At 45.3% G+C, this 27,246-nt stretch overlaps 1 protein-coding gene across 2 annotated transcripts in view; it reads right to left on the bottom strand.

Moving 5' to 3' along the window:
* ZBTB7C (zinc finger and BTB domain containing 7C) overlaps window positions 1–27,246 on the bottom strand; it is a 312,136-nt gene that overhangs the window by 110,526 nt on the left and 174,364 nt on the right. For both annotated transcript variants that reach the window (XM_050944717.1, XM_050944716.1), the window contains exon 2: window positions 14,768–14,829. The gene's annotated coding sequence lies outside the window, so the exon portion shown is untranslated. The remainder of the gene's footprint in view (window positions 1–14,767; window positions 14,830–27,246) is intronic.

A 27,246-nucleotide genomic window follows, 5' to 3' on the forward strand; every position in this document is an offset into this window, starting at 1 on the left:
CTGGGGCTGGTCCAGCTGGGGCTGAGGTTTTGGCCGGGAGGGGCACACCCTCCCCCCTCCCAGGCCATGGCAGGTCCCAGCCAAGCAGGTTCCCTGAGCACCTGCATGGCGCTTAATAGGCTGCTGCACAGTTTACAGGGAACTTAGGGGAGGAGTGCCTACTGAGGAAAAGGGAATCAGGGAGCAGAGACAGGGAGGTTCTGGAGAGAAATCCTAGGAAAGGTTTTGTGCTATTGTTTTCAAGTTTCCGGTAAAATCAATCTCCAGGAGGCAGAGTTTGGCCACAAGGGGTGGAATTCCCAAGTCTCGCTTCAGAAGAGCACGGGCTTCAGGCTGAATTTCAAGGGTGAATTTCCCCCTAATGCAGGGTCCATGCGCTCTCTTGGAGACAGAGAAAGGACAAAGGACCATAAAGGAGTTAGTCATCCAAGTCCCAATTTGGACACCTAACTCTCTTAGCCTTCTTGCAAAATCTCAGCGTGAGCCCCTTCACCCCACTATAAAAGCAGGCTGGAAATTGGAGAAGGGCTTGGCCCAGCTACCACCATGAATACCTATCTGGATCCGAACTTTGCAGCTGCTATACAGTCTCTCGTGGGTAGGGGTCTTGCATTCCCCGTGTCACAAATGATCTTGCTTTGCAGCCAAAGGCTGCCTTTGGCACCAGGCTCAGAAATGCCAGTTAGAATGAGAAACTTCCCTCAAAATTCACAACAAACATTGCATGGTTCATTTGCGGCAACAAGCACCTCTCGCCCTGGGAGCTGCCACATGGGTTGTGCCATCTGGGTAAAATTTCCCTTTAAGGCGCAGCACTGGCCCAAGGTAAGATACTGGCAGAACCAGGTTTTCCTCTTTGGGCAGCATGAGCAGACAAGGGAGACAAGGAAAGCTGGCATCTGGACCTGACAATAGAAGAGAAATCACTTTAAGATGCAAATGGGTCTGTGTGAGCCTAAGTATGTCTTCTCTCTACTCTGTTTTTTTACATATAGACCAGACCTTAATAATACAGTCAGCGTTTATGAAGCATCCCCGCCCTCGAAGGTGCTCAGGGCACTGCACAGACAATTAACGAGGCATAATAATAATAATTAAAATATAATTAATGCAGGGTATAAAAATCAAGCACAATGCTCAAAAGCCAGACACTGCAGTTGCATTGGGCCCCACACTACAAGAAGGATGGGGAAAAACTGGAAAGAGTCCAGTGGAGGGCAACAAAAATGATTAGGGGGCTGGAGCACATGACTTATGAGGAGAGGCTGAGGAAACTGGGATTGTTTAGTCTGCAGAAGAGAAGAATGAGGGGGGATTTGATAGTTGCTTTCAGCTACCTGAAAGGGGGTTCCAAAGAGGATGGATCTAGACTGTTCTCAGTGGTACCTGATGACAGAACAAGGAGCAATGGTCTCAAATTGCAGTGGGGGAGGTTTAGGTTGGATATTAGGAAAAAAATTTTCACTCAGAGAGTGGTGAAGCACTGGAATAGGTTACCTAGGGAGGTGGTGGAATCTCCTTCCTTAGAGGTTTTTAAGGTCAGGCTTGACAAAGTCCTGGCTGGGATGATTTAGTTGGGAAACGGTCCTGCTTTGAGCAGGGGGTTGGACTAGATGACCTCCTGAGGTCCCTTCCAACCCTGATATTCTATGATTCTATGAAGATAGGGTGTGGATTTCTGCCACCTGTCCTGTAATCTGTGCTGCCATATTCCTCCTTTCCCCCCATTTATTATTACTGACCAGCCCCCAAAGATAGGCCAGATGTCTGTTTTCCAACTGATCTCCTGCTAGCTCTGTTTTTTTTTCTTCTTTCTTGATTTGTTTTTAAAGAGATTGACTCATGAATGGTTAATTTTAAAGGGATCTTTAATTTGGAGACTACTTTCCACTGACCTTCTTAACTGCACTTTCGCTACACACATTAAGGGTGAAATTCACCTTGTGTATTGGGATGGCATGAGGTCCAGGCACCACACAAGTGCCATGTGAGCCCGTCTGGAGGGGTTAAAGTGGAACGTGAGTGGAATGTTGGCTTCACACTGGCCCCTGCAAAGAGAGGGTGAGAGACTGGGAAAAGTTCCCTGTCAAAATCTGTAAGGCCACCATCTCTATCTTCCTTCTAGTCACTCCTCCAAACTCACCTCTTCTATAATGTGCACAGAATCATAGAAATGTAGGGTTGGGAGGGACCTTGAGAAGTCATCAAGTCCAGCCCTCTGTGCTGAAGCAGCACCAAGTAAAGCTAAACCAGTCTCTGACAGATGGTTGTCCAACTTGTTCTTAAAAACCTCCAATGATGGGGATTCCACATTCCAGAGTTTAACTATCCTTACAGTTAGAACGCTTTCCCTAATTTCTAATCTAAATCTCCCTTGCTGCAGATTAAGCCCATTACTTCTTGTCCTACCTTCAGTGGAGGGAGAACAATTGATCACAGTCTTCTTTATAACTCCCTTAACATATTTGAAGACTGTTAGCAGATCCCCCCTCAGCCTTCTTTTCTCAAGAACAAACATGTCTAGTTTTTTTAACCTTTTCTTATAGGTCAGTTTTTCAAAAGCTTCTATCATTTTTGTTGCTCTCCTCCAGACTCAATCCAATTTGTCCACATCTTTCCTAAGTGTGGCACCCAGAACTGGACACAGTACTCCAGCTGAGACTTCACCAATGCCGAGTGTGACAATTACCTTCTGTGTCTTCCATCTGACACTGCCGTCGCTACACTCCAGAATGACATTACCCTTTTTTACAACTCCATCACATTGTTGGCTTATATTCAATTTGTGACTCATTATAACCCCCAGGTCCCTTTTACTAGTACTATCACCTAGCCGGCTATTCTCCATTTTGTAGTTGTGTATTTGATTTTTTCTTCCTAAGTGAATTACTTTGCACTTATCTTCATTGAATTTCATCTTGTTGATTTGAAGCCAATTCTCCAATTTGTCAAGGTCCTTTTGAATTCTAATCCTTACGGGTAAAGTGCCTGCAACCCCACCCAGCCTGGTGTCATCTGCAAGTTTTATAAGCATATTCTCCACTCTATTATCCAAGTCATTAATGAAAATATTGAATAGTTCCAGACTAAGGATTGATCCCTGCGGGACACCTCTAAATACACCCTTCCAGTTTGAGAGCGAGCCATTGATAACTACTCTTTGAGTATAGTCTTTAAATCAGTAGTGCACCCTCCTTATAGTAAATTCATCTAGACCGCACTTCCCTTGTTTGCTTATGAGAAGCATGTGCAACTCTGTCATAAGCTTTACCAAAATCAAGATATATCACATCTACTGCTTTCCCCTCATCTGTTAGGCCAGTAACCCTCTCAATGAAGAAAATTAGGTTGGTTTGGCATGATTTGTTCTTCACAAATCCATGCTGGCTATTCTTTAAAACCCTATTATCCTCTAGGATCTTACAAACTGATTGTTTAACAATTTGTTCCAGTATTGAAGTTAGGCTGACTGATCTATAATTCCAAGGACCCTCTTTATTTCCCTTTTTAAAAATAGGTACTATGTTTGCCTTTCCCCAGTCCTCCAGGACCTTACCCATCCTCCATGAGTTCCCAAAGATAATTGCTAATGGTTTCAAGATTGCTTCAGTGAGTATCTCGAGTGCCCCAGGCTGAATTTCATCAAGCCCTGAAACTTGAATACATCTAACTTATCTAAATATTCTTTACTCTGTCCTTTCCCTATTTTGGCTTGAATTCCTTCCCCCTTGTTAATATTAATTATGTTGAGTATCTGGTCACCATTAACCTGTTTAGTGAAGACTGACACAAAAGAGGCATTAAACACCCCAGCTTTCTTGATGTCATCGTTATTAGCTCTCCTTCCCTGCTAAGTAGAGGACCTACGCTTTCCTTTGTCTTGCTCTTGCTCCTTATGTATTTAAAGAACCTGTTCTTATTCCCTTTTATGTCCCTTGCTAGATGTAACTCATTTTGTGTCTTAGCCTTTCTGATTTTGTCCCTATATGCTTGTGATAGTCTCCTGTACTGCACCTTAGCAATTTATCAATGTTTCCACTTTTTGTAGGATTCCCTTTTGATCTTCAGGTCATAAACAGCTCCTGATTGAACCATATTAGCCTCTTATTTTTCTTCCTATCTTTTCTTCACGTCAGGATGGTTTGCAGTTGTGCCTTTAATAGGGGCTCCAGGAGAGATTGCTAGCTCTCCTGAGCTCCTTTAGCCCTTAGATTTTCCAGAGAAAACCCAACTGATAACAGCTCGGCAAGTGGCGTGTTGGGATACTGCTCCTGCTTAGCTAAGAAATGTGCAACCTCTTATTATCTGTATTCCCCTGGTCCCCGCAAGCACCCACCTGGCCAATTTGTTTGTCTCATCCACCTATTGGGTCTTGTATTTCATACCATAAACTCTTTGGGGCAGGGACTACTATTCACATAGCATGGTGGGACCCTGACCTGCTGAGTCTCACCTTAACACATTTAAAATTGCCTTCACCAAATAAGAACTAGAGAAATAGATTGCATCCTGGAACAGGACATCCATGTACCCTGAGATAAACTGCTTCAACACAGAAAAATAAAATCCAGAGACCGCACACCCCAAGGGGGTACCTACCACCACACACTGGTATCATCAAACAATTACAACCCTTACTTGATGGGGACCCCATTCTAAAAGAGATCTTTCCTGATCCCCATCTTTTGGCCTTCAAATACCGCCCCCAACCCTCATCAAACTCATCACCAGAGCAAGCTGTCCACAGACCAGGAGACTCCAACTTAAAGCAGCACCAGACCCTGCCGAAACAAGAGATGCAAAACCTGCAGATATATCTCCACTGCTATGATGACCAACATCCCACACAACACACCTTTCAAGATCCCTGGGTTCTAAACATGCTGTATCACAACATGTGATGTACCTCATCCAGTGCATCAAATGTCCCTATAACAGCCATGTATATGAAACAAGACAATTACTTACTTCACTCTCAGCTGAACTCACACAGAAAAATGATAAAAGGCAAAGACACCCTTTCATTTGGGGGCAAACACTTTTCACAGAATGATCACTCCACATCTGACCTCTCTGTCCTCATCCTCAAAGGAAATCTGCACAACACCGTCAAAAGATGAGCCTGGGACCTTAAATAATAACTTGCTAGACACTAAAAATCATGGACTTCGTAGAGATCCTGGTTTTGTGTCTCATTACAACAATCTATAAACCACTAATTGTAAACCTTGTTTGTCCTATGACTGGAGGGGTGTTAACTTCCCACTTCATTTTGAATGGTTTCTTGCAATATCTGTTAACTCCTTATGCTTAACAATCTAGAATTTTGCTGTGACACTCTGAGTGCCTTTCCCAGACCTGAAGAAGAGCTCCATGTAGCTCAAAAGCTTCTCTCTCGCACCAGCAGAAGTTGGTCCAATACAAGATATTACTTCATCCACCTTGTCTCTTTAAATAATAATAATCAGCTGAACGCTGCTGCCAGACTGAGCTGTGAGAGGAGCAGCTGTCATTTCTTTGTGAGCTGCCACGTTCAAGTTTTGCAGCATCGAAGGAGTTTATAACTCTGAAAGGCTCCTCTAGCTTCTATGCCATTCTACCCCCCGGGCTCCTTGTTCTCTTTCACATCACAGCCTCACTGCTACCCAGCCACCAGAAGAGTCCCAGAGAAACAAGAGACCCAGCACTAGCATTTTAATGTAGGGAGCAGGTTTTAATTCATTGCTATAAAAAGCCTAATCCTCAGCAATTTTAATCACTCTAGAGGCCTCTGCGAGGTTCCAAAGATTTCCTCCCTTGCCAACTGTCACCTCCCACCTGCAGCATCTCCCCCCTCCACAGGGCTCGGCCCAAGTGACCCATTAACATTCCCTCCTTCTTGTAAGTATTGCCTGAGCAGCCCTGCCTGCCTCCTGGCCTCAATTAATTGTGGCCTGGGGGAGAAGGAGATAAGTGAGCACTAAAATTTAACTATGTCTCCACAGATGGTAAAAATAAAGTTTGATGTGACAAGTGAGGGTAGCAGGAAATAGAGCTGGCTTGGAGCAGCCACTCATTCTGCAAAGCAAAGGGGGAACAGAAATCCAGCTGACCTGTAGATTTTATTTTACTAGAGATTTTTGTGGCTTGCCCAGGTCAGACAATTTTGCGGCCTTGTTGTGCTGCCTGTTTGCTGACGGTGTGATCCTTCCCTCCACACTTGCTCTTTTTGTTCTGTTCCGCTTCCCCAGACAGGGTATATTTTTTAAAGGCTCATGGAAGATGCCTCATTGACAATCCTGGAGATGGATGCCCTCTGCTCAATGCAGGAATGAGAGTTTCCCCCATGTTGCACCCCTAATGCGATTCAACCCCAACTTGCCGAGGTGAAAGGTTAGTTCAGTCTCTGGGGCCCGTTCAAGCCATGTCTGTCCATTGTCAACGAGAATGAGACACTTGGGGCAGTTCTGTGACGTCCTGTGGAATGTGGTGGGAGGCCATCAGCTTATTTCACAGAGGCCAACAGAGCCTTCAGGTAGCAGCTTCCACTCGTTACCTGTCTCATCCCATTTCCAACCGGCAGCCCTAACATGATAAACTCCCTAATCCCAACAGCAAGCCCCTAGCTCATCCAGGTCACCTAGCTCATGTCTCGATGTTAACATCACATTCTGGTTGGTGATTTCAGAGATTCCATCCACGCTTCTTCTCACAAGCATCGAACCTGTGAGGCATAGGTGATCCCAGAGAGGCACTGAGCTTGTTCATCTCCCATTACTATTATGGAGGCTGAGAAAATTCAGCATCTCACAGGATTTGGCTCTCAGGGACTGAACATCACACAGGAAGTAGATTATTTTTAAGGGTCTAGAAAAGAAGGGCTCCACTCTCCTCATTTTTAGGTCCAGATCCTGCTTTCTTCAGTGCCCCTGACAAAACTCTCAATGATTTCAAGCTTGGGTGCTTCAGGCTCAATCCAAATCCCATTGATGTCTGTGAAGAGACTCTTATTGACTTCAGTGAGAGCTGGATTAGGCCCTGAATCTCTTAACATAAGGTGAAATTTAGGCCTACACGAACACCACTCAAGTCCCACTCAGCCCCCATGGGCTGTATTGGCCATTACACAGGAGCCAATCTCACCTATCATGCACAGTTCCATTATATTGCTGGGTACTGCAGATACAGAATGCTCCCTCTAATACATCAAGGGATCCCTGGAACAGTTTCTTCTTTAAAAAGGCAGTTTTTGCACGACACTAATACCTGAAACATAACTGGTACCTTCAGCTGTGTGCAAGATTTCCAACTCCTGCTGCAAAGAGCAACAGGTTATTCTCTACTGTGTCCAAACAAAACAATGGAGCCTCTGCTGGAACAAAAGCAAAGACCGCTGATAGGGTGTTTTTTTCCCCCCAAGACACCTCCCTATTCCATAAGAATGAAGTGCCTAAGAAGAATAAGAACCCCCCATCCCCAATGCTAATATATGCCCCTGCCTCCTAAGGACCCTATTACAGTATATTGCATGCAACACTTTCAATATTTAAGGAACAAAAATCAGCGTGTAGGGGAGAGGAGATGTGGAATCCCTACGGGCTCCAGAGTTTCTTTTGAGACTTGCTGCTTCTAGCACAGACTTTATTTCATCTTTTCATAAGTAACTCTTACCAGGAGACATTCAAAAAGGGGGCATCTAAATGGAGAAAAGTTGGTCTCCAAATGCATTTTCTTTTGCTAGTGACTCTTTTTGGGGGGCGATTCAGACCAGGGAGACACAGTGCAATCTGTACTTCTAAATTAGCTTCCAGGCACTCAGGATGCTTATTATTCATTCTACAAATATATTAGGTAATGTCTTTCACCCCTTTCAATGTACGGACTATGGCTCTTTGATGCATTGTGTGACTTGAAAGTTTCATACCTAAAGAAGTCTCTCTTTTAAGTCCCCACTTTTATCAAGCATATTCTGTTCTCTTCTCTATAATACACACAATGACATAAGAATCTTGACCTGATTCGTGTCTGATGGGCTGAAATCTCAGCCACATAGGATAAAACAGCCGTTTCCATCAATACAGTTTAAACAGTTACAGTTCTATTCAGTCAGATATTACCTAGGGGCCTGCCATGCCACAGAAAGCTGCAGAAATTGGCTCTATAGACAGCTGACCAATTAAGCAGTAAGAACTGACCCTTTCCAGAGTTGCTTTTCTTTTTTGCTTTGCCTTGTGCTGGTTGGGGGCTGGAGTAACCCACAGCAGGAGTGAGAGCCTGTCAGCCTAGATTTGTTTTCTTTTTTTAACTAGATTTTTGCATGTTTCCCTTTGTAGCTACATTAAGACATAATCATGGAGGTCAATGGGAGCAAGACCACATCCTTAATCTTAGCGCGGTGTAAGAGGAAGGATGGCCTTGCAGTTAAGGTACAGGCCTGGGACTTACAAGACCTGGGGCAGCAGAAGACCTCTGCTGCAGGTTGTGTGTGGCAAGTTACTTAACTGCTCTCTGACTAAGGGAATGTCTACATAGCAAACAAAACAAACTTACTGAAGTGAATCTCAGAGCCCACAATCAATTGACTTGGGCTTTCAGGGCTTATGCTACAGAACTAAAAATAGCAGTGTAGAGGCCCTGCATGGACTCTGAGACCCTCCCCGCCTTCAGTGGGTTTCAGAGCCCGAGTGGCCTCGTCTACACTGCCATTTTGAGCCCCATGAGCCCAAGTCAGTTGAGCCTGCTCTGAGACGCAATGCTGCGCGAGGCTCTTTTGCAGTGTAGACGACCTTGAGCGCCTCTATCTGTGAAATGGAGAGAATAATACTCAGTCTTGTCTGTTTACCTTTTGACAGGTTTCAGAGCAGCAACCGTGTTAGTCTGTAGCCACAAAAAAACCACCTTAGAGACTAACAAATTTATTTGAGCGTAAGCTTTCATGGGCTACAAGTACTCCTGTTCTGTTTACTCTATAAGCTCACTGGGGCAGGGACAGTCTCTCACTATGCAAGGAACAGTGCTCAGCATGATGAGGCTCACAACAGGTACTTCAAAGGAAATACAAAAATATATCTGAATGACAAATTAGAGGCTGGAAGGATCAGATATTTGAAGATCAGGACTAGATATTTTTCTTAAAAAAGAAAATCTTGAAGTGTAGGAGTAAAATTTCAAAAGCCCAACGCAGAGTGCCTTATCTGGATGAATAAGTCTAATTAAAGAGGGGAGCAGCTCAGTTAGGGCTGGTCCACACTACGGGGGGGAAATCGATCTTAGATACGCAACTTCAGCTACGTGAATAACGTAGCTGAAGTCGAATATCTAAGATCGGATTACTCACCCGTCCACACCGCGCGGGATCGATGTTCGCGGCTCCCCCTGTTGATTCCGGAACTCCGTTGGGGTTGATGGAGTTCCGGAATCGATATAAGCGTGCTCGGGGATCGATATATCACGTCTAGATGAGACGCGATATATCGATCCCCGAGGAATCAATTTTAACCCGCCGATACGGCGGGTAGTCTGGATGTAGCCTTAGGAACTAACCCTGCAGGGTGGTGGGGGCTTGATCCTGAGGCCTGGAGAGAGCTCTCCCCTCCCACTAATGTCAGTTCCCAGGCCCTACGCAGAAAGTGCCTTCTAATGGCTCTATAATTCCACAGGAATATTCACAAAGAGAGTATTCCAGAACCCCGTTTACGACAAGGTGATACCATTCCCCTGGAGCTACCCTATGCAGGATCTCAACTCCCCTGGGTATGTCTTGCACTGCAGTCTGAGATGTGATTGCAGCACAGGTAGACATAGCTCCATTAGCTTTAGCTGTGCTAGCAGGGCTAAAAATAGCAGTGTAGATGCAGCCGTACGGGCCTCAGTGCATGCTAGCAACGTGTGTATGTACCTAAAGTCCCCAGTGTGCTTGTATAGCTTGCAATGAAGGCAGTCCCACCACACCTATACAGGAAAAGCTAATGTGGGTATGTCGCTCCACCTCAGACATACCGTCAGACTGACATAAATGAGGTCGGAGGTCTTGAAACCATTGCTGGTTGAGCAATTTCACCTGTTTTGCCAGGGAGATGATTCCTTAAGGCACGTCTACACGGCCCTGCAATGTGGACTATGGGGGTGTGAACTGCACTGAAGTGTTGCACTGTAACTCCCTGGTGGGGACTCTGCTAGCGCAAATTAAATGATACCAGGTTCACATTAGCGTAGTCGCATTTCAAACGTGTCTGTGCAAAAGTGGATGAGCTGTTTTGCACCAGCCTGCCAGTGATCAGTATCCAAGCCTGTCTTTCAAAATGGCATCAAAACACACATCAGGAAGGTGTGATCCTGCAAACTCTCTCATGTGTGAGTGGTCCTTACTCATGTGAGAGTCTGACATCAATGGTGCCACGGGACTCTTTGTCACTGGCTTCAATGGGACTGCTTCTATAAGGGCAGCTTTAATGAGCAGAGACACGGTTTTCAGACATGTCTGTTAATTTAGGCTCCTTCAGTTTCTAAGGGCTCGAACTTGACACACTCTGGATCTGGCTGAGCATGTGAAGCATGTATTAACTTCAAATGAAGTTGTGGGACCTCTGCACCCATGGAAAATAGGCCCTTGGTTCTGGGCTCCCCAAAACGGATGTAGTCTAAATGAGTGGACAAAATTTTATACTGGAAGCTTGCAGGATCAGGTGCTAATATTGGTCAAACCTGTACTCGGGTTACCAGCAGCCAGTTTGTCACCAAATTGAAAAGTAAGAGCTCCAGGAACTCAAGCCAGCATATTTCTGTCTAGTTAACAGATCCTGAACACACAAGATATACAACTGCCTTAAACTTAGCATAAGTGTAGATTCTACTGTAAATACAGTAGCCTAAAGGTACCAAAAATAACAAGAGGTTATACTAAAATCTCAGCTCTTGCATTACCCATCCAGTTGTGAGGCTTTTCAGAAGTTCTCTTGAATATCCTTATTAAAATACCATCAAGACAGCCCTAGATTTTGTCTTACATTTTGTGGTAGGGTCCACGTGATTGGTGCAGAGCTACAGAACTGGCCCGCTCGAAGCAAGTTGACAGGTCATTATTTTGTGCCCTACAAATTCTATGAGTTGATAAGAAAACTCCACCAATTTGATGTTTTATCAGTTTCTGGGTTGGAAAAAGAAATTATTTCAGTCTAGATAACGATTCTATTTCTTCGCAGCAAATTAGAGTTTTACTTCTCATGGGGACTCCACCAAAAAAGAATAGCAGGAGCTGAGACAGGACAGATCACATACCCGTCAGCAGAAAGATTGTGTCGCAGCTTTCTGAAATGTCTGTGCAAATTGTAAGGAGACTGAAATGGCTCCTTTGAGAAGGAAAAAAAATATGAACAAGGTTGCAGGAGAAAAATCTATTTGGAGATATTTGCAGACCCCAGGCAAAGTAAACACATGGAAATCCAAGAAAGGATCATGGGATGATTATAAAGACTGATGGATAGTTCAGTAAATCATTAAACAGTATCCAAGTCAAATATGCCAACGAATGCCAATTATTTAACACTAACTATAGTATAAATGTATGTTTAATAAGATGAACCTGCTTTTAGGATTTTATGATTTCTGTTTCCCTGTTTCAGCTAAGAGACAGAGCCTCATCTGGAGTAAATCAGTTTAGTGCCACTGAGGATCTTGCATCTCTATCTAAGTTCTCACATAATGCCCCCAAAGTGGTATGTGAGTGCCTCACATGTATTAATTCATTTACTTTCACACGCCTGTGACAGAGGGAACCATCCCCATTCCCATTAGAGAGAAGGGCTGAGGCCCAGAAAGATTAATAGAGTCTGATCCTGGGAGGTGCTGAACCCACAGCTCCCTAACTGAGACTCTTCTCACGTGGAGGCAAAGGTCCATGCACCAAAGCTCCTCGTAGTGCATAGATCTCAAGGACACACACACTATTGTTATGGCAGGTGGCACCAGATGGCACTTAAATATATTCTTCTGAGATCCTTTGCTTAGTGTGTGAGCAAGTTTTGACACTTGGGAAGATATGGTATGTTATTATTAATTTTGGTTTACGCAAAGGTTTGTATAGAGACATCTGTGGGATAGAGGGAGCTGTGTGAGTAGCAGGAGAATTTGCTCTCTGCCTTGGGCTCTGATGAGAGTCAGTTCTTGAGACAGAATTGGTCCCTGGACCAGGCATTAGCGTTAGGCTGAGACTGGGATTGTCAGGTATGCTGTTTGAACTCTCAGTCCATCCTTACTTGTGATGATCAATTCTTTACTCCAGGGGCAGCATCATTACTGTTCGTGGGCTAGATTATGCCACAGCCCATTGTCTGTGTACAAATAAAGCAAGTTACGCTTAGACTATACCACGTCACTGATTTCTCCACCCTGGGAAGCTGACTCACCCTGGACATCATCTGCTACTGCTTGGCAGAGGGGTGATGCCGGTTTCAGAATGGTACACTGGTGTTAGAAAAAGAGGCAAAAAAGGCAATGCTATATTACTGCTTGTCAGTAAGAATTCGAGAGCTTGCCGCATCAGGATTTCAGTACATCAGACAAGTGCTCAGATTAGTGAGAGGACATGCACCAAGAGGTGGATGGTGTTATCCTACTTCTCATCCCCAAATCAGCCATAATTGGTGGAAATGGGAACTGGGCATCACCATCTGTAGCCATCAACAACAGAAAACATGGCATTAAAGAACGGAGCTTGCCAGACAAGCTTCAGAGTTGCTTTCTTTTAGTAGAAATTGTCATGTTGTGGATGAAGTGGTAGCTGGATATATTTGGATTTTATTAAATCATTCGATCCAGTCCTTCACAAAACGTAGCGCTCAGATTTAATTCTCGTTGGCTTGGCTATGAATGGAAACTGGAGAACCCGGAGCAAAGGGATAGGATGAACACAATGTACTAAGCTAGTGGGAGGTGTGGAATGGTGGGGGCTACACAAGAATCTGAGTTAAACCTTTTTTTAGTATCTTCATTAACAATATAGGAAAGGGAGGAAACAGCTTGCCACACACCATAAGGCAACTAGGGATGAGTTGAGAACAACCCTGAAGAGAGAAGGAAAAATGCAAAAAGGATCTAGAGACCATCCAAGTATGTGCAACAGAGGACAAACCGGGCTGAATCCCGACAAGTTCTAAGCATCATCTGCAACTCTCATTCATGTCAGTCAGACAGATCCTGAGCCCTCCCTCATGGACGGCGCTGGGCACCTGACGATCAGGTCTCAGGGGATCCATGAGGCTAGGGGCAAAGCCTCTACCCATTCTGAGGCAAGTGAGCAAACTCCGCCCTGGACAGCACAACCTAGAAAAATCCAGAGCAGGATCCTGGCAGTGCTTTCTCCCTCCACCCCCCAGACTCACTTCTCACATGTATTTCCATAGGCAGGACCTGTGGAGCTCTTGGCATTAGGCACTCTCCCATTTTCTTCAATATGGAGATTGCCTGAGTAAAGGCTGAGATAAGCCGAGGCCCCAGTTCTGCCCCCTTTACTCGTGACCATTAATTCTTTACTCCATGGGTAGCACCATTCCTTTCCAGGGGCTAGATTATGCCACACCCATGTTGCTGCACTGTCCCAGGAGCACCCCAGAGACTGCTCGGAGGAGAGGGGGTGGGTGGGTCGGAATTTGCTCCTGGCCTATGCTGCTATGCCCTCTGCACCAGCTCACTGCAACCTGTCCTGCCCCCATTCCATACCCCTCACCACCTACCTGTGCTTGGATGGAGGGGGAGTTTCATGCATGCAGTACATTCTTATTTCTGCACACAGCACCCACTTACTCCTCTGCACCCAGACCTCAGGTCCAAGCAATGCCTGCAGGCATGCCAGGGGAGTTCTTACAGGCATGCAGTACAGGAACCAATCTAATCCAGTGAGACTACTCCAGGAGTGAAGCACTTCTCAACATGTGCAAGGCTGGCAGAACGAGGCCTGGACAAAGGACATTAGGACCTGACCCACAGTTATCAAAGTGCTCAGAAAGGGCACAGTACTTCTCAGGATTCAGCCCTTGTGAGCAACAGGGTCACCAATCCAGCTGTGTGGTGACATATGGGGCCAGAGCCTTAGCTGGTGCAAATCAGTGTAGCTCAGTTCAATGGAGCAACACCAGTTTACACCACCGGAGGATCAGGCCCCTACTCTTCAGCTCGTTTAAATCAAAAATCTGAAATCCTTTCTTTCTATCAATGAATGCTGGGCAACCATCTGACTCATGAGTCCTTCGTCACCCAGGAGATCCGCATTAGAGCAAGGCATAAGGAAACTACAAGCCATTCATCAAAGTGTTAAACAAAAATCCTTTGGCATATCATAGATCTGTGTAAATGGTAAAATACCTGTTCCTGCTCCTTACAGGTAGGGTTACTACACACAAGGAAATACATGCACGATACATGTATAAAGCACAATAATATTCTCAACAGACTGATGGAAACAACATGTTGCAGTTCTGTCACTTTGCATTTTTTAAAAATAGTTTGTTCTTTTTTGGAGGGGTTTTGGGCTTCTACTGACTCATCAGTGTCCCAGACTGGCTGTCACTGCATACCCTCGACTCCCATTGAGGTCCATAGTGGCTGATGGTGCTCAGCATCTCATAGAAGATGCTTAGCACCATGCAAGATCAGGCCCCAAGAATGTATCCCTCGGGTGGCTAAAAAGTCAGGACAGTAACGTCTCTCTGGGAAACCCATTTGCTCTGTTTCCTAAAGCCCCTCACTCTTCTAGCACAGAAACAACCTCAAAGTAGCAGGAATTTATACTCACAATTACCCTTGTCTCGGTTTCAAATCTCAGGCAGACGTTCCCTTTGCAGCCTTGACCATCTCCTGGAAAATTAAAAAAAAGAGGGAAAAAAAATCAGACCTGATTTATCAGCCTGTTGAGATGATCTCACCCTGATGGCCACATTCTGCCTTCCCTTGGTCCCTTTGAGTAGCACTTCATTCTGCAAGTAGCCTAGGAATCTGGCTATGGGTGAAGACTAAGGGCGATGTAAACAGGAGTGGATTTACTCCTGATTTACACCAGCATACTGGCCCTGACAACCAGAATCAGGCCCTGACACCCTCACAACACTCACTCCAACCCCATGAAATCACTTTTTTACTGTAAAGGTATAATACAATTTCATACCTATTGCCTGATGAATCATGCTTACAATGTGCAGATCAGCATCTTATCCCTCTTTGTGCTTGGCAACTAAGCCTGTAGTTCTGTAGCATGAAATTACCTAGCAGCATCACACAATAGACTCCAAGGTGCTACCCAAACTGGTCTGGCATCTCCTTCAACATCAGCCTGAACTGAATCCTAACTGCCTGGTAAAAGATAGTATCAAAACAAGGGCAACACTGTGTAACAAAGGCCTGGTCCACACTACGCAGTTAAATCGATTTAAACAGCGTTAAATCGATTTAACGCTGTACCCGTCCACACTACAATGCACTTTAAATCGATTTTAAGGGCTCTTAAAATCGATTTCTGTACTCCTCCCCAACGAGAGGAGTAATGCTAAAATCGATATTACTATATCGATTTAGGGTTAGTGTGGACGCAAATCGAAGTTATTGGCCTCCGGGCAGTATCCCACAGTGCACCAGTGGCCGCTCTGGACAGGTAACTGAACTCTACTGCACTGGCCAGGTATACAGGAAAAGCCCCGCGAACTTTTGAATTGCATTTCCTGTTTGGCCAGCGTGGAGCTCTCAGCAGCACAGCTGACCACACAGAGCTCATCAGCACAGGTAACAATGCAGTCTCCTGAGAACAGAAAAAGAGCTCCAGCATGGACCGCAAGAGAGGTACTGGATCTTATTGCTATATGGGGAGAGGATTCAGTGCTATCAGAACTGCGTTCCAGAAGACGAAATGAAAAAACTTTTGAAAAAATTTCCAGTACCATGAGGGAGAGAGGCCATACCAGCCTGGTATTACCAGGGACTCAGTGCAGTGCAGAGTTAAAGTCAAGGAGCTCAGACAAGCCTACCAGAAAACCAAAGCAGCAAACGGCAGATCCGGATCAGGGCCAAAAACATGCCGCTTCTACGCTGAGCTGCATACAATTTTAGGGGACTGCACCACCACAACCCCCCCCTTGTCCGTGGATTCCGAGGTGGGGGTTATAATCTCACCCATGGATGAGGATTCAGCGGAGGGGGAAGATGAGGAGGAGGAAGAGGAGGACGAGCTTGCTGAAAGCACACAGCACTCCATTCTCCCCAACAGCCAGGAGCTTTTTGTGACCCAGATGGAATTACCCTCCCAACCCTCCCAAGCCACTAGCCCAGACAGTGAAGCCATGGAAGCTACCTCTGGTGAGTGTACCTTTGTAAATATAAAACATGGTTTAAAAGCAAGCGTTTTTTAATGATTGATTTGCCATGAGGGCTTGCATGCATTAGCTGGCATTAAAGTTACTGGAAAAGTCTGTTAACATGTCTGGGGATGGAGCGGAAATCCTCCAGGGACATCTCTATGAAGCACTCCTGGAGGTACTCCAAAAGCCTTTGCAGAAGGTTTCTGGGCAAGGCAGCCTTGTTCCGTCCACCATGGTAGGACTTTACCACGCCATGCCTGTAGCAAGTAATCGGGTATCATTGCATGACAAAGCCTAGCTGCGTATGGTCCCGGTGATTGCTGGCATTCAAGAAGCATCATTTCTTTATCTCTCTGGGTTATCCTCAGGAGAGTGATATCGTTCATGGTAACCTGGTTAAAATTAATGTATTTTATTAAGGGGACAGACAATTCCCTTAGGGTAGAGTATGTCGTCTGCTGCTCCTTGTAAAAGCAGAAGAACAGGGCGAAGATGTGCTTTTTAGCATTTGGCCAGCAGGAAACTTCCCAGCTACTAGCCACGTGGTGGGGGGGGGGGGAGGAGAAAGGGGGGGTGATTAGATGTAGGCCTTACCATGACCGCATGCAAGCTGAATTGTGATCCCCGGACCTGCGTCTGTGTTGATCTGTTACACCACAACCACAGGCACTAAATACTAAAAGAATCCAAATGCGACCTTGTAGTGAAATGACATGTGCTACGTAAGGTGAATAGTGTAGTTCACTGTGAAAGAGTATAACCATTGTTCTGTGAAATGTATCTTTTATAATCCTTCTATCACTATTTTCCCTCACTCATGCAGCTGCAAATTTTTCAAGCCTCCCTACTCCATCCCGAAGGCTAGCTCAGATAAGGCAGAGGAAGAAGAGGACGCGAGATGAAATGTTCACAGAAATCATGGAAGTAACCCGCAATGAAAGAGCTCATCTGGGGGAGTGGAAGGACGTGGTAGCAAAGTACAGGAAAGATGCCAGTGAATGTGAGGACAGGAAGGACCAATGTGAGGACAGGAGGGACCAACGTGAGGATAGGAGAGACGCTCGAGATGAGATGTGGTGGCAGGAAGATCAGAGGTGTAGGCAGGAAGATCAGCGGTGGCGGGATGCAACGCTGGAGCTGCTGCGCGATCAAATTGACATCCTCCGACGTCTGGTGGATCTTCAGGAAGAGCTGCGGGGTCACAGAGTGCCGCTCCAGCCCATGTTTAACCACCCTCAGTACTCACCATGTTGCATATCTTCCACACCCAGACGTGTAAGAACGCGTGGGGGAAGGCTTTCTGCACCCACACACTCCACCCCCATGGACAGTCCAACCAAAAGGCTGTCATTACATTAATGGCCTTTTTCTTCCCTCCTATCCTCCTCCCAAACCACTCCCGGGATACCTTGTTATTTCTCTTACTCTTTTTATAATTACATGCTTTTTAAACGAAGTGGGAAGGTGGGTTGCTTACAGGGAATGACTTTTAATAAAGAATACAAGCTTTTTAAACGATAGTAACTTTATTTCCATAAGGAAGCTGTAATGGAAGGGGGGGGTAGGTTGCTTGCAGGAGGAGTCAATAAAGGGGGGAGGTTCATGAAGGGGAAACAAACACAGCAGTCACACCGTACCCTGGCCCATGATGAAACTTGTTTTCAAGGCTTCCTTAATGGTCTTTTTCTTCCCTCCTATCCTTCTCCCAAACCACTCCCGGGATACCTTGTTATTTCTCTTACTCTTTTTATAATTACATGCTTTTTAAACGAAGTGGGACGGTGGGTTGCTTACAGGGAATGACTTTTAATAAAGAATACAAGCTTTTTAAACTATAGTAACTATACTTCCATAAGCAAGCTGTAATGGAAGGGGGGGGGTAGGTTGCTTGCAGGAGTAGTCAATAAAGGGGGGAGGTTCATGAAGGGGAAACAAACACAGCAGTCACACCGTACCCTGGCCCATGATTAAACTCGTTTTCAAGGCTTCTCTGATGCGCACCGCTTCCTGGTGTGCTCTTCTAATTGCCCTGGTGTCTGGCTGCGTGTAATCAGCGGCCAGGTGATTTGCCTCAGCCTCCCACCCCGCCAGAAAGGTCTCCCCCTTACTTTCACAGAGATTGTGGAGCACACAGCAAGCAGCAATAACGAAGGGGACATTGGTTTGGCTGAGGTCTGAGCGAGTGAGTAACGTTCTCCAGCGGCCTTTTAAACGGCCAAATGCACATTCTACCACCATTCTGCACTTGCTCAGCCTGTAGTTAAACAGCTCCTGACCACTGTCCAGGCTGCCTGTGTATGGCTTCATGAGCCATGGCATCAAGGAGTAGGCTGGGTCCCCCAAGATAACGACAGGCATTTCAACATCCCCAACTGTTATTTTCTGGTCTGGGAAGTAAGTCCCTTGCTGCAGCCATTTAAACAGAACGGTGCTTCTGAAGACGCGAGTGTCATGAACCCTTCCTGGCCATCCCACGTGGATGTTGGTGAAACGTCCCTTGTGATCCACCAGTGCTTGCAGCACCATTGAAAAGTACCCCTTGCGTTTATGTACTGGGTGCCCTGGTGCTCCGGTGCCAAGATAGGGATATGGGTTCCATCTATGGCCCCCCCACAGTTAGGGAATCCCAGTGCAGCAAAGCCATCCACTATGAACTGCACGTTTCCCAGAGTCACAACCTTTAGTAGCAGCAGCTTAATGATTGCTTTGGCTACTTGCAACACAGCAGCCCCCACAGTAGATTTTCCCACTCCAAATTGATTCCCGACTGACCGGTAGCTGTCTGGCATTGCAAGCTTCCAGAGGGCTATTGCCACTCGCTTCTCCACTGTGAGGGCTGCTCTCATCCTGGTATTATGGCGTTTCAGGGCAGGGGAAAGCAAGTCACAAAGTTCAAAGAAAGTGCTCTTACGCATGCGAAAGTTTCGCAGCCACTGCGAATCGTCCCACACCTGCAAAACTATGCGGTCCCACCAGTCTGTGCTTGTTTCCCAGGCCAAAAATCGGCGATCAATGGGTAGAACCTCCTCCATTACCATCAGGAGCTCCAAAGCGCGGGGGCCCACGGTTAGGGAGAAATCAGTGTCCAGGTCCTCATCACTCTCGTCACCGCGCTGCCGTAGCTGCCTCCTCCTCTCCTGCATTTGCAGTTCATGGTTCACCATAGACAGCACGAGAATGCGTGAAGTGTTTACAACGTCCACGATCGCGCTACCGAGCTGAGCAGGGTCCATGCTTGCTGTGCTATGGCATTTGCTCAGTTCACCCAGTAAAAAAGGCGAGAAATGGCTGTCTGCTGCTTTCAGGAAGGGAGGGGTGAGGCTGTACCCAGAACCACCCACGACAGTGATTTTTGCCCCATCAGGCACTGGGGTAGTAACCCATAATTCCAAGGATCAGGGAAGACTGCGGGAACTATGGGATAGGTACCCACAGTGCAACGCTCCGGAAATCGATGGTAGCCTAGGACCATGGACGCACACCACCGAATTAATGTGCCCTAGTGTGGACGCATAAAATCGATTTTACAATATCGGTTTTATAAAACCGGTTTTAGTTATTTCGATTTTATGCTGTAGTGTAGACGTAGCCAAAGACAGTCACATACCAGGAACTACATTCACTTAAATGTTAAGATTGTGATGCACGTAAAAGGTCCTTCTTGGACTCTAAACTGTGGGAGACCAGGGCCACATCTTCCTACTGTGTATACAGTACCTAGTACCATGGGCTGATTGGAATCTCTGGGCACTACTACAATATAAATAAAAATAAAACCAACAGCAGCAAATGCCAGGAAATCTTCAAAGTGGGATGCTCCATGCTGTTGTGAAATAAGAAAAGGCAAGGATTTGAATTCAAGTGGGCATATCCAACACGTTATCAGGGTGAAATCCACCTCTCTGAAGAGGGCTAGAGCAATGGCTGCCATTTTGGCTGATACGCTGGGGACCTCCAGAACTAAATGCAAGAGCTACTACAATTTCAGATAACACACCCTATCTGGGGCTGTAACAGACTCATATCCTCTACAGCTCAGGCACACAAGGGGACCCGTAACACACACTCACCATTGGGTTACATTAGCAAAAGGCCCATCCACCACTTAAATTCCACTTAGCTTTGAATACACTGGCTTTTGCTAATCTAAGTGTTGCTGGACATTATTTAAATGTAGTATTTCATCAGTGAATATAATTACCATGGTGGTGGGATAAGCCAGGTAGTTTACGCTGGTGATTGTCTTTGTTTTAATAATACCGTGGTGAAGATCAGAGAAAGGCAAACAATGGTTCAACAGCAGCTAACACCTCAACAATAACTGGCACACACTGCACTCCTACATTATCAAGATACTGACTCTCTATTTCAAAACAGGGAACAAAATACCTACGTGCCACAGGGATGGGGCGACTGGATCAGATTAGACATGTAACCAAACTGCTAGATTAACTAATGGAAGATAGAGAGGCTAAAATGTGGGACACTTTAATTCAAGGGATGCTAAGTGGACAGGAACTGTGGAAATAATAGAAATGTAGCACTGGAATGAGCAAAGCGCGACATAGTAACTGGAACAGAGTGTAGGTAATTTTATTATCTTCACTTGAAGTTATGTGCTGAAATCCCACTGCTTTGATATGCTTAAGTGTCTTCCTGAATCAAGGCCCTAGTGTGTTACCCAGCTGGTATACTGCACGTGCATTTACCTGATTTGCATGCACAAGCACAGGTGCACTTTTGTAAGCACATTTTTTTCTCATAGTTCTGATCCTTCTCAAAATCTGGCCTGGTAAGAATACATGCCATCTGCACTAAAACAACCAATTTTTTTTTCATGGTAAAATCTTTTGAGTGTACTACTTCCTACACGGTTCTGTGAAACCCAGACACAGCAGCACTGTGGCAGCGGAGAAAGCAAAACTGATTAGAAACTAGAAGTGGATTCAGAATCCAGATTAGGTTTAAGATTTGAGCCCAAACATGGCCTAAAATTTGCATTAAAAAGGAGGATACTATTTTTATATCAGTGGATCTTCAACAATCAGTGAATATACAACACAGTTACAGTTTCTCTGGGATCTAGCAGAGTGCAACCAAGCTGGGGTCACTCAGATAACAGAGAAAATAGTCATGTATGTGCTTAATCTAATTGTTTACATTTGGCAGAGGCAGATCAAATTTGATTTTTTATATTTGCTAAATTTTAAATTAGAAGATGTCAACAAAATATAAAAGATGATGGTTATAATTAGTCATTTAGAGCTGGAAACTCAGACTAAGGTGTTGAGGCAATAAACTACCGAGACTGGTTGTATACATTTCCTGGTTGATTTCAATGATTCAAATAGTCCTCCCTCCTCTTCTACTGAAATCCTGGAGCAGTCTCTCTGGGAGGGACACTGTCTTATGGGATGGTGCAAATTCCATTTTCTCCTTGGATCTACAGGTAGGTTAATATCCCAGAATAGAATAATAAAGAGCTTCGAGCATTTTAACTTTTGTATTAAATGTGTGAGATCATTATAGTTTACACAACTTCAAGCAGCGAAAAGGCAACAGAACTCCAGTAATCTCTTCAATACTCTGTATTTTCCCTTGTCATGTAGCTAAGGTCTTAAATCATAACTTCATATTTATTTATGTAGTAAGCAATGCCTGGAGTCACAGGTAACTTTTATATCGCACAGTGGTTTGTGCAACATTCCCCTGGCTGCACTCTGTTCAGTGATCTAACAGTAAAGACTGTAAAGCCCGTGGTATAATCGGAGAGCAAGAGCGAGCCTTCTCTGCCACTAATGATGCTGTTTGCTTTTGAGAATCTGGAGCTGTTCTGACCTTGTGCACTTAAGTCTGACCTTCTCTCCTAGCCCCATCCCCAATTCAGATCATTAGCTGATGAGTAAGCACTCTGCTCAGGACTAATGGCTCATTTGGTGCTAAATAGCAGAAAGTCAACAACAAAGGGGCAAAGAGTTGAATATGGTCCATTGTCAACATAACCACAGGGCTTATTACTGCAGGCCGTACTCAGGCAAAACTGCCATTGAAGTCATTGGGTACCTGCAATGGATTGGTTTGGTGCATGAGATCATTGGGTGAAATATTATCCCTATTGAAAACAATGTGAAAATTCCCATTGGTTTCAACAAGGTCAGGATTTCATGCCAGGTTTTCTTCTAGTGGCTGACAACAACAAGTACAACACGCTGATATTTACGCTTAAAGAAATTCTCCTTTAGCTCAAGAGACAGAGGCCTCGATTTTTGCTGATGAAGGTCTCAGGTACAATCCCCACAGACAAAACAGCTCGCTACATAAGGTCTAGGTTCATCATTTGTAGACCAGAAGGAATCTCCTAGGAGAGTATATAAAATGTATTGGGATCTACAAGGGGCTGTGGTGTATTACGGTGTGACAAGCTCCCAACGGTTCAAGAGTAGATCTGAAAGTTTTCTGAAGACCGTAAACAAATCAAGCACTTTGTGTAAATACCAACTAGCATTCAGCTTGCTGGATAAAAGAGGCACAGCTTCCTGCAGCTCTTCCAAAATGGGATGGTTTGTGACAGATTCCATTTGCTTTGAGCCAGCCCAGTAAAATGTTCTCGGAGTCTGAATGAGATGATAAGGCTCTATCGTGGCTTTTCTTGTAGCCACAATGTCTCCTTTAGCTACTTAGGCTGGATGAACCAAACATACTCTACTGGATCAGGTTTCTAATTCATCTCTTTGACTCTGAATGCATCATTAACGTGCCACATCAGATCTCCCATGAATCTATTCTTCCTACCATAGAATTACTATAAGGGAAGTGAACTCTGCACTCTGCTGCCTGGTGTGACAGAGTGGGAATCACCTGTAATACTTTGGATAAATACTGTGTGTGCCTCAGTTTCTCCTATGTGCTGCATGGCTAACTAGGTGGTGGGAAAAGGTTACTCTTGGCAGAGACCCAGAGATACAGGTGTGACTGACGCCTAAGCTCCATGCCCACAGGGAGTCCAAGAATACACTGGTCACTCCAAGTACCTGGACATTTGGCATCTAGCATCTAACAATCATGGATGACCCACCCTCCTTAGGAAGGCAGCCGTGTTTGACCAGCTGGAAAACAAAGGGCCGAGGAGGAGGGACAGGTGACAGTGTTTGCCAGGTGACAAGAACAAAGGACTGGGGGGCGGGTAGGTGGGTGGGTTGCAGTTAAAGCGGCCTGCTGGAAGGGAGAAGACTCTGCTGGTCTGGGAAAAGAGGGGCCAAGCTCTGGGCTGACTGAGATGGACTGTGCTGTAACTTTCTGTTCTCTATGATAACCAAGGACTTCCTATGCTGTGTTCCAGACATCTAATAAACCCTGCTGCTTTTACAGCACTGGCTGAGATTCACTGCAGTTTAAGGGAGGTGGGGATGCATTGCTCCCTTTGGGTGTACAAGTCTCTCTGAGGCAGCCAGCTCAGGTGGATTCACTGACGGGAGCTCATAGCATGAAGCAGGGGTGCTGAAGGCTCCGGGTTCAGTCCCAGGAGACGGTGAAGCCAAGTGGCTTACCCTAGTGAAAGAGTGGAACCCTAAGGGACTGGCACACTGAAAGGCTCTTCCCAGGGACTGTTCAACAGCACTGGACCTGTGGATGCATGACACCTGGTCTGACACGAACAGCCTGCAAAGGCAATGGGGCTCTCTCTGAGCCACAAGGTAAAGTATGGGGCAGCTTCCAGGGCTCTTTGCAACCTGGCTGTGTTCCTTGACTTTCTGGCTGATGAATGTGATAAGACACAGAACTTTAAGTCATTATTGTAAGAACTGGGAAGTAGAGGAGAGACTCTGTTTTAATACACTGAAAAGTATACGGCTGTGTAGGGTATCATGTCTCTGGCTGTACTGCAGTACCTGGCCAATCTGCAGTCTCCTGGTGCCACAAGGAATAAAACTCAGATTCCCCTGCTCCAGAGACAAAGACACCTACTTGAATTAAAGAAGGATCTCCTTCAGCTATTTGCAGAAAAGGGCCTATGACACACAAACGAGCAATTCTGATCTGATGTAGCAAAGGGGACCAGCACTCATACACAAACACACGGAGCATTATTGCAATGCATTGGCTAATATCATAAAAAAGCAGCTCTGACAATGAGAGGCCAGGACTTACCTCTACCCAAACAAACCTCACAAATCACTCCCTGACAGAGATCTCTTCCCCATCTTTTAAATAAACCTCTCCTGGTTAGACAGCGTTACTGAACAGCTGTGAATTAACACCCTTCGTTGCACTGGAAAGCAGACGCTGGTACAGGCTGGCTAAGCAGTGTCTCTATTCTGCTCATTAATGTTACAATCATCTATTCGTTTTAGTTGCTCAAGACTTTTAAAAATCAGGTTTTTTTCATCTTCACTAACATCACCAGTAATGGGAATTGCTGTCTTAAAGCCAACAAACACAAAGGCACTTTCTTGGAGTTTGCCTTCATTAGCCAAGAAATCTCCAAGGTAACAGAATTCAGCTCAAACTTTTCCCTCAGGCACAGTTTGTTCCTGGGGTCCCTGCCTCAGCCCTGCTCTGCCCGTGTCGTAGGATCCTTGCTCTCTGTACAGTTACTGCCATCTCCCTTATTGCCAGGTGGCAGAAGGAATCACCATCACCAGTAAGTCAGCAGAACCCACTTAACCCTTTCCTGGCAGGTTTCACACCTGCTAACAAGGTAGAGTGTTAAAGGCAAACACAGCAAGAATGTTACAGGGAGAAATTAGCCATACGGAGTGAAATCCTGGCCCAAGTGAAGTCAATAGGAAAAGCCCAATTGACCTTTTTAGGGTCAAGATTTCATGCTCAGAACAGTCATTCAGCTACTACAGTGATGAGCATCCTAAAAACATAATGCCCATACTGGGTTAGACTAACAGTCCATCTAGCCCAGTATCCTGTCTTCCAACAGTGGCCAGTGCCTGATGCTTCAAAGGGAATGAAAAGAACTGGTACCATTATCAAGTGATCCATCCTCTGTCATCCAGTCCCAACATCTGGCAGTCAGAGGCTCAGGGACACCAAGAGCAAGCGATTGCATCCCTGACCATCTTGGCTAATAGCCATTGATGGACCTATCCTCCATGAACTTATCTTACTCTTTTTTGAACCCAGTTGCACTTTTGACCTTCACAACATCCCCTGGCAGACAGTTCCACAGGTTGGCTGTGCGTTGTGTGAAGAACTACTTCCTTTTGTTTTTTATAACCTGCTGCCTATTCATTTCATTGAGTGATGCCTGGTTCTTGTGTTATGTGAAGGGGTAAATAGCACTTCCTTATTCACTTTCTCCACTCATGATTTTATAGACCTACATCATATCCCCCTTACTTGTCTCTTTTCCAAGCTCAGTAGTCCCAGTCTTTTTAATCTCTCCTCATATAGAAGCTGTTCCATATTCATCATCATTTTTGTTGCCCTTCTCTGTACTTGTTCCATTTCTAATGTATCTTCTTTGAGATGGGTTGACCAGAACTTTGCGCAGTATTCAAGGTGTGGGTGTACCATGGATTCATATAGTGGCATTATGGTATTTGCTCTCTTATTGTCTATCCTTTTCCGAAAAGTTCCTAACAATCTGTTAACTTTTTCGGAGTGCTGCCGCACACTGATTGAAAAAGACCCACTATGTAATATATACCAGCCCTCTGCCAACACTTACTCCCTACACCAGAAATTGAGGATCCTATCATTATAGGTAACAATAGTGAAGGATTAGCAGCAATGAACAATAATTAGTGCCAAAACAGGAAGTCACTCTCCAGACAGTCCAGCGACACAGCTTAAGGCACAGGATGGGCGCTGAACACTAAAGAAATATCTCAAAATCCAACCCTCAAAAACACTTCTGAACATTAATTTTTAATATGCACTGTTACTTGGTCATTGATTTTTAATCACCTTAGGAATTATTATTTATCGTTATAACAGATCTCTGCATTTTCCCCCAGGCATTTATGGGGATTTACTAGTGAATAATTTCTTAGGCTTTGATCCTGCAATTGCTGCATCTAGGCAGAGCCCCACTGAACAGATAGGGGCTCCATGCAGGCGTAGCAGTCTGCTGCATGTTACCCATTGCAGGACTAGAGCCATGGGCTGCAGGAGATCATGTCTTCCTGTGTTTTTGCAGCACTTAGAACAGTGTTTCTCAAACTGGGGTCGCCGCTTGCATAGGGAAAGTCCCTGGCAGGCTGGGCTGGTTTGTTTACCAGCCTCATCCACAGGTCCGGCCGATCGCGGCTCCCACACAGTTCGTCACTGCAGACCAATGGGAACTGCTGGAAGTGGTGCAGGCCGAGGGACGTACTGGCCACCGCTTCCAGCAGCTCCCATTGGCCTGCAGCGGCGAACCACAGCCAGTGGGAGCCACGATCAGCCAGGCCTGGGGGCGAGACACGTAAACAAACCGGCCCGGCCTGCCAGGGGCTTTCCCTACGCAAGCAGCGACCCCAGTTTGAGAAACACTGACTTAGAACAATGGAGCTCTAAACCTGAACGGGACAGCTCAGCACTCACAACAGAAATAAATGAACAATCATAATTTAAGGAAGGGGACAGCCAGTGGGAAAAAAGTTATGGGTTTTCCACACTGGATAAATATGTATGAACTATATAAATTGAATGCATTAAACCCAGTCCACCAAGGAGCACCTGCTTTGTTCCTTAACATTGATAGTATCTACATAATAGTGGAAATTACTACATTGCATTCTGCAACACATCAAAATGACTCTCCTTTAAGAAAGTACCCTGATTGGCAAGCCAATTTAAAATTTACCATAAACTGCAGGATCTCATAAAGTTTACAGCTCCAATCACACTCAGTTCATTGGTTCAGACTGAATATTTGTTTAGCAACTCAGAACAGATATATGACCAAAGTGCTGCAGACAACATATCGGAC

This window comes from Gopherus flavomarginatus, chromosome 3 (assembly GCF_025201925.1).
Source record: "Gopherus flavomarginatus isolate rGopFla2 chromosome 3, rGopFla2.mat.asm, whole genome shotgun sequence".
In the NCBI taxonomy this organism is placed as follows: Eukaryota; Metazoa; Chordata; order Testudines; family Testudinidae; genus Gopherus; species Gopherus flavomarginatus.